Source organism: Benincasa hispida, chromosome 4 (genome assembly GCF_027475165.1).
Source record: "Benincasa hispida cultivar pf3 chromosome 4, pf3_genome.v1.1, whole genome shotgun sequence".
Classification (NCBI taxonomy): Eukaryota; Viridiplantae; Streptophyta; class Magnoliopsida; order Cucurbitales; family Cucurbitaceae; genus Benincasa; species Benincasa hispida.
In genome coordinates this window covers 6,987,196-6,995,058 of record NC_143481.1, presented here as the reverse complement: position 1 = coordinate 6,995,058, position 7,863 = coordinate 6,987,196, and the positions used below count along the sequence as shown (strand labels likewise).

Genomic DNA, 7,863 nt, shown 5'->3' with positions numbered 1-7,863 from the left:
TCATATTCTTGCTAAAAAGTATTCGAAGAGTTTTGAAACTATTCTGAATCCAAAAGAACCTAAATCCTTGCTAGTTGATGTCCGAATTTGCTTAATCCTTGTCCAATAGAAGGAAAACTTTGTTGTAAGCTACTGTGAGAGTCCTAAATAATGTTGAAAAAGAATTTATCACCGTTGACTACTAATGTCGTCACTATACTGAGACTGTAGGGTTTTAGGGTTGCAGGGTCCTCAATCGCTAGTCGTCGCACACTAGTGTTATCGATGTGTTTTGGAAGAATATTTGGGTTAGTGTGGCCTACTAGAATCACAATACCATGAATACAGCTTCCAATAATAAACAAGCCATGTCTTCCACCTATGAATTTATCTATAAACAAGAATCATAATACCAGAACCAGACTTTCATAGAATACTTACACCAAGCCATTATTTCTCTCATTCACAAGTATCAATTAGTACTAATTCCATGAATAAATAAGAATCACAATACTAGAACCATAATACCATGAATATAGCTTCCAATAATAAACAAATCATGTCTTCCACCTATGAATTTATCCACAAACGAGAATCACAATACTAGAACCAGACTTTCATAGAATACTTACACCAAGCCATCATTTCTCTCATTCACAAATATCAAGCTAAAATAGGATTTTCAAAACATTTTCATCAATAAGTCCAAGCTAAAACATATTTTTGATATAAATTTCCAACGAATCATAATATTAAAAGTACCATAAATGCCCATGAATCAGTGATAGGAAACTATCATCAAAACTACAGTTTAATTACTCTAAAAACAAGTCATGCTCATAAAATCAGGTAAAAGTGCAAAGGTTTATTTTCAAGGAAAGTGGTAACTCACATTCATTCTAAGCTAGCATTTACATTCTATTGAGATAAAAAACAAGAATTACATCCTTACACAAATCGGCCAAGAAAACTTGCCCATTGGGTCTGAATTACGTCGATCTCTCCTTGCATATATGCATCTTTTGTATTGAACTATAAAAAGGAAAAAAAAAGAAGATAAATTCAACATAAGTTTACGTCCATTTATTAAATTAAAACTAGCACTATATAAAAAATAAATAATTTACGTACGAGGCTAGTAATGGGTGTAATAGGATTATGCACTATTTCATGTTAAAAAATGAATACAAATTTACCTTTATAGGTTTCCATTTTGGAGAAGACCGATAGTGTTGGAGAATGTACTTGGCTTGCCATGTTTTCAATCCACTAAATAGTTTAAAAACATTATTTAAACATAGATAATTCAATTAAGAGCTAAGAAAGTTCAATTACACTTACATATTTATAACTCCATGAAAATCCTCTTGGACCTTGCTTTGAAGAGAATCCAAAACATAAACACAATTTTCTTGTAGATTGATTACAATCAATATCCAATGATAACTATAATAAGCAAAATTTTTTAAATATTAGTACGTGTATAATGCAAATTAAAAATAACTTAAGAACTTGTATCTACTTACCCTGTGTTATATGGAATGAGGACTAATTGGTCTAAATTAGCCAATTCTAGTTGATTGGCTAAATTTCTGGATCAGATATCTTGAGACTTCACGTGTGGCGATATTCTTGCTTGATCAATTATAAAAAACTTCTTCGTAATATCGTGACCACATTCATCCCAAAGATACCTAAACAAAGTTAAAGTTATTATTTATCAACATGAAACAAAGTATACATGAATGAATCTAGCTGAGTAATACTTACGCAATGTATGTCAAAATACACATGTAGCCTATTTCAACCATATTGCAATATTGGAGCAGATCATCGCGGCCTAAATAAATAAATTTTGTCTCTTCTAAATATATGCTCATCTAAAGAGATACGGGTCATGCCTATTTCAACCATACTACTAAAAACTATTCTCACTTTTTACACTCCTCTCTTCTTCTCTTCCCAAAATTCATTTTTACATTATAAAACAAGCATTTGGATTCTCATCACTAAACAACTGTGGTGCGTGTAAATACTCCCCCACAAGCCCACCCGGCCCATACCCGTATCCATATCCGTGTCCATTCCCTATTCCTTCCATTCCCATATACTCCATTTTGTTCCCTTCCATTTTATCTCCACGTCCATCTTCCCCACCATTTCTGTCACCGCTGCTGCCACCATCATTACCGCCTTTCTTTTTCTTCTTACCTCCACATTGCCATTGCCGTTGCCATTACCATTGCCGTCACCGGTGGCAAGGTGGTCTTTCTTGTTGATGCCGCCACCACCTTCATTTTTATTATTATCCTTCTCCTTTTTCATTGGGACAATTTCAACGGGCCGTTTTAGTCTCTTAGTTAAGCTAACACTTAAGGCCTTAACATCCATTGTGCTTTTCACTGTCACCAAATCCTTTTGTCTATCCACTGACATCTCTTGAACGCCTATTTGAAATCAAATAGAATCAAACTAAATCAGAAATCATGTTCTTGTTTAGTGATAATAATTGTTGATTTATATCTCTTACCTTTGAATTTCGTTGTTACTCTCTGAATCTTCTCTATATAGCCTTGACAGTGTAACCTTCAACACTGCCGTCGTCACTGGCGGCTGAGAAAACAGAGAACAACACACAAAATCAAATAGAATCACAGAGGGGACCGATTTTTCATTTAGGGGTTTGTTGATTTTTCAAATTACCTCTTTGGATTTCTTTTTATTCTCATCTATTTTCTTGTCAGATTTGTTGTTATTAGAAGAAGTCTAGTCATCGTCGATTTTATCTTTGGGCTTTGAGTCCTTTTCCTTCTTGGGCTGTGGTGAAATCAAATCCACTTTCTTCTTTGTCTTATTTGAAAGTTTCTCACGGAGTTTTGTTGCGTCTATTTTCTTCCCCATTAGTGTCAATTTGTTGCCATCAATCTCAGCTTTCACAGACTGTACACCTAAAGAACAAACAAAAAACAGTGCCATATTAATGGTGTCAGATTCTTGCATTGCTGATAATGGGTAAATCACTCTAATAACTGAAGAAGGATTGACGGACGGCGAGCGAAGAAAGCTGAAGAACGATCAACAGACGGCGAGGAAGAAAGATGATAACGATCGATGAACGATGATGGAAAGGTTTAAGGATTGGGCAAGGTAAGGTTTAGTGACGATGCGGGAGAGAAGGGTTTAGGCGTAAAGAAGAGAAGGAGCGCGCGATTTAGGGATATATTATTTAATAAAATAAGACAAAAAAAAAATATTACACCTTTAACCGACATTAAAGCCCATCTTCAATGTCGGTTTAAAACCGACATTAAAGTTTTTTTTTAAATCGACATTATACATCCAATTTCAATTTTTCCTACCAAGATTAAAGCCCAAATTTCTTCTAGTGTAGTGAAATGAAAGTCTCTATCATGAACGACATTATATAACGAGACTAAACATTTCGTGGTCTTATCTTATACAAACTCTTTTATATAGAGCATCCTCGCTCACATGTCGAATACATGAATGGTCAGGATCAGACCATTTGCAGTATATTACAACACTTGTAACATCTACAAAGCGAGCCACACTCGTAGTGTCAACAGGATAAGGTTTCCATCCTTTATCCATCTACTACAGACCATTTTACTACAGACCATTTAGGTTATCACTTAAAGCATGATCCATTTGTATGTGATTACATACATGCTTAAGTTATAATGATAATCAGGGATTTTAGTTTATTGGTTTGTGGTTAATGCAACAAATATCTCATATATCAAATATTGTAGTGAAGAAAATATCTCATATTATTACGTCACATAATGTCTGTTCAAATACATGTTTACAAACTATTGGACCCAGCGAGATTTAGGGTATCAACCCTAACAATCTCCCACTTGTCCTAAAGCTAGTGGGGTGTACAAGAAAAATTACAAGTACAAATCAATAAACTAGGGCTCAAACGGCCAGTACAACAATACTCCCACTTGCCCTAGTCCAGTCGTGGACAATCCCGTAGATCCATGCTCTGAAGGTAACCCTAAAACACTGTAGCCATGAGAGCCTTCATATGGGTCAGCAACATTGTGCTTCGAAGCTATCTTCATGACTATCATGTGTCCTCGATGAACAATCTCTCTGATAAGATGGTAGTTCCACTCAATATGTTTTTCGCACTTGTGACTCCTAGGTTCTCTGGAATTCGCTACAATACCACTATTATCACAGTAAAAGGTGAAGGGCCTAGACATGTCAGAACTTCCCGAGCAAAATGAGCTCATTTTTTATAAGCTGTTATATACTGGACCTCCATAGTGAATTTAGCGATGACCCCTACTTAGTGCTTTGCCATACTACAGCTCCTCCATTAAGAGTGAACACTAATCTTGAAGTAGATTTTCGAGAATCCTTATCAGTCTGAAAATCAGAGTCCGTGTATCCAGTAAGGACCAAATCCTTAGATCCATACATAAGCATGTAGTCCCTTGTTCGCCGAAGATACTTGAGGATATTCTTGACGACAGTCCAGTGACCCTGTCCTGGATTAGACTGATATCTACTGACTAACCCTATAACATAGTAGATGTCAAGTCTAGTACATTACATTGCATACATCAAACTGCCAACGACAAATGCATAGGGGACCTGTCTCATTTGCTCAACCTCTTGAGGTGTCTTAGGACATTGCTCCTTAGACAATGTAACTCTATGATGAAAAGGCAAAATGCCCCTATTGGAGTTCTGGATCGAGTACTTGATCAACATCTTGTCAATGTACGATGCTTGAGACAGTGCTAACACTTTGTTCTTTCGATCTCGAAAGATCTGAATGCCAAAAACAAACTGAGCCTCCCAAATCTTTCATTTGGAATTAGGTCACTAGCGAGTTCTTAACTGAAGTCAGTAAACCTACATCATTCCCAATAAGTAGGATAGCGTCTACATATAGTACTAAGAATACTACTGAACTGTTGATGATTTTCTTGTAGACACAAGGCTCATCAATGTTTTGGTCAAAGCCATAAGATTTGATCGTAGTATCAAACCTTATGTTCCAAGATCGAGACACATATTTCAGTCCATAAATGGATCGATTCAATTTGCAAACCTTTTGCTCCTGACCTTGGGCTATGAATCCCTTGGGTTGCACCATGTAAATGGTCTCCTCAAGATTACTATTCAGAAAGGCAGTCTTGACATCCATTTGCCATATCTCATAGTCATAATATGAGGTAATGGACAAGAGGATGTAGATAGACTTAAGTATGGCAACAGGTGAGAAAGTCTTCTCATAGTCAACTCCCTCCACCTGGGTATAACCCTTTGCCACAAGTCTAGCCTTGAATGTTTGCACCTTCTCATCAACACCCCATTTCCTCTTGTAGATCCATTTACAACCTATATATGTAACCCCATCAGGTTGATCTACAAGATCCCATACTTAGTTGAAATACATAGACTCCATCTCGAGATCCATGGTTTTGACCCATTCATCTCTGTCAACATCCTCTATTGCCTTCTTATAAGACAATGGATCCTCAACCTCGCCATCGGCTACCATAGTCAGGATTTCAGTTAAACCCATATAGCGAACAGGTTGGTTCGCAACCCTCCCACTACGTCGAGGTCTTTGACCTACTAGATAAACTTCCATCAACAACTCTTATTGATGTAGCAGGCTCTTATACAACTCCTGTTGAAGTTTCAGTAGTATATTTGGAAAGTTCTCTTAATACTATTTTACTTCTTGGACTGTGCTCCCTTATATGATCTTAGGGCGTTTGTCAACACAAACACCATGTTTTCTTTAGGATCATAAAAGTAACCCCCTCGTGTTCCTTTAGGGTAACCTACAAATAGGCATAGCCTCGATCGTGGTTCCAATTTCTTAGGATTAGCCTCAAGCACATGTGCTGGGCGGCCCCAGATGCAGAAGTGACACAAACTAGCTTTACGCTCGTTCCACAACTCCAAAGGTGTTCTAGCAACACTCTTGGAAGGAATAAAGTTTAGGATATAGGCTGTAGTCTCTATTGCAAAACCCCAAAACGAGTCCGGTAAAGAAGTATAACTCATTAATGACCGAACCATGCCAACAGGGTTCTGTTTCTCCTTTCTGATATACAATTCTGCTGAGGAGTACCAGGTTTTGAGAGTTGGGAAACAATTCCATGTTCTATCATATAGTTTTAGAACTCAGGATCCAAAAACTCTCCACTCGGATCTGATCGAAGTGTCTTAATTCATTTATCTAATGCATTTTCAACCTCAGCCTTGAACTCTTTGAACTTTTCAAAGGATTCTGACTTATGTTGCATCAAATAAACATACCCATACCTCGAGTAATGATCAATAAAATTGATGAAATACTCGTAACCTCCCCTGGCTCATACATTCATCGGACCACAAAGGTTTGAATGTACTAACTCTAGAGGCACTTCGGCTCGATAACCTTCTACAGTAAAGGGTCTTTTAGTCATCTTGCCTTCAAGGCATGACTCGCACATAGGTAAAGAATTTTCCTCTAACTCGTTTAGAAGTTCATTCTTCGCCAATCTCTCAATCCTATTGAGATTAATGTGCCTTAATCGAAGCTGTCGAAGTTGGGCACTTTCTTTAGAAGAAAGTATAAGTCGTTTATTTTGAGTTACGACAGATTTAAACATCTCTATGTTATGGAGGGAATTTGTTGCTAACAGTATTAGCACATACAAATTATTTTCTAGTAACGCTAAACATATCTCAACACCATCTTTAAGAATATACACTTTATTCATTGAAAAGTTGAGGGTGTATTTACATTCAAGCAAACACTTTATAGAAATTAAGTTCCTCTTTAATTCAGGAACAACATATACATCTTGTAAAATGATAAACCTATTATGTAAAGTTAACTGGAGGCCTCCCACTGCCACAGCTGAGATGACGTGCCCGGTGCCTACTCGCATTGTCATCTCACCAGCCTCAAGCTGCTGCCAGGATCTAATCCCCTGAAAAGAAGAATAAACATGACTAGTGGCCCTAGAGTCTATAATTCTGGCTGAATCATCATTCTCCACTAGACAAGTTTCTAGAATTAGTAAATCATATTTACTTTGTTTGCTCTTGGCCTTAGCCTTCTTCCTCTCCTTGAACCAATGAGGGCAATTCCGCTTTCAGTGCCCATTCTGGTTGTAATGGAAACATTTTTCTTTTTCAATTGGCGCTGGTTGCCTACCCAGCTGAGTGGTAGGTTGTTGGTTAGCTGGTGCCTTCCCCTTCCCCTTACTATCGAAGAAGGTGTAGACTTAGTTCCTGATGTCGAACCTCCGTGGAACTTAGATGATGAAGCAACATTTGCCTCACCAACTGTCTTCTCCTTGGTTTTCAACAAGGATTGAAATGTTTGCAACTCGTTGAGGAGCGTTGTAAGGGTGTAATCAACTCTGTTCAGAACAGAGTTGCTTACGAAGTGTAGGAAGCTTTCTTGCAACGTTTGTAGAATTATGCTAACTTGGCTACCCTCATCGATGCAGGCCCCGTTCATATCTGCCATGTTAAAGTGGACCATTATGTTCAGGATATGTTCTCGAATAGATATACCCTCCTTCATTTTGGAGTTGAAGATGCTTTTGAGAGCTTCGTGTTTCATCTGCCCGCACAGTTGTCTGAACATTCCCTTTAGGGACTCCATGATCTCACGTGCAGTGACCATGGGCTGATGCTTCTTGGCCAAGACATCGTTTATGCTGGCCAAGATGTACGCTTGGGCCTTCTCGTTCGTCCGTGTCCATTGCTTATACGCACCTTGAACATTTCAAGCAATAGTAGAAGCTGGAATAGGAGTACATTCCTTCGTAAGGACGAACCAAAGATCATTGATGATTAATATGGTAAGTAATGAGTTTTCTAAACTAGCGT

The 7,863-nt window shown here is 37.7% G+C and overlaps 1 pseudogene; it reads right to left on the bottom strand.

Annotated features, from left to right (window-relative positions):
* Positions 1 to 1,954: 1,954 nt before the first annotated feature.
* Positions 1,955 to 7,498, bottom strand: LOC120076039 (heavy metal-associated isoprenylated plant protein 3-like; annotated as a pseudogene).
* Between the last annotated feature and the right edge of the window lie 365 nt (positions 7,499 to 7,863).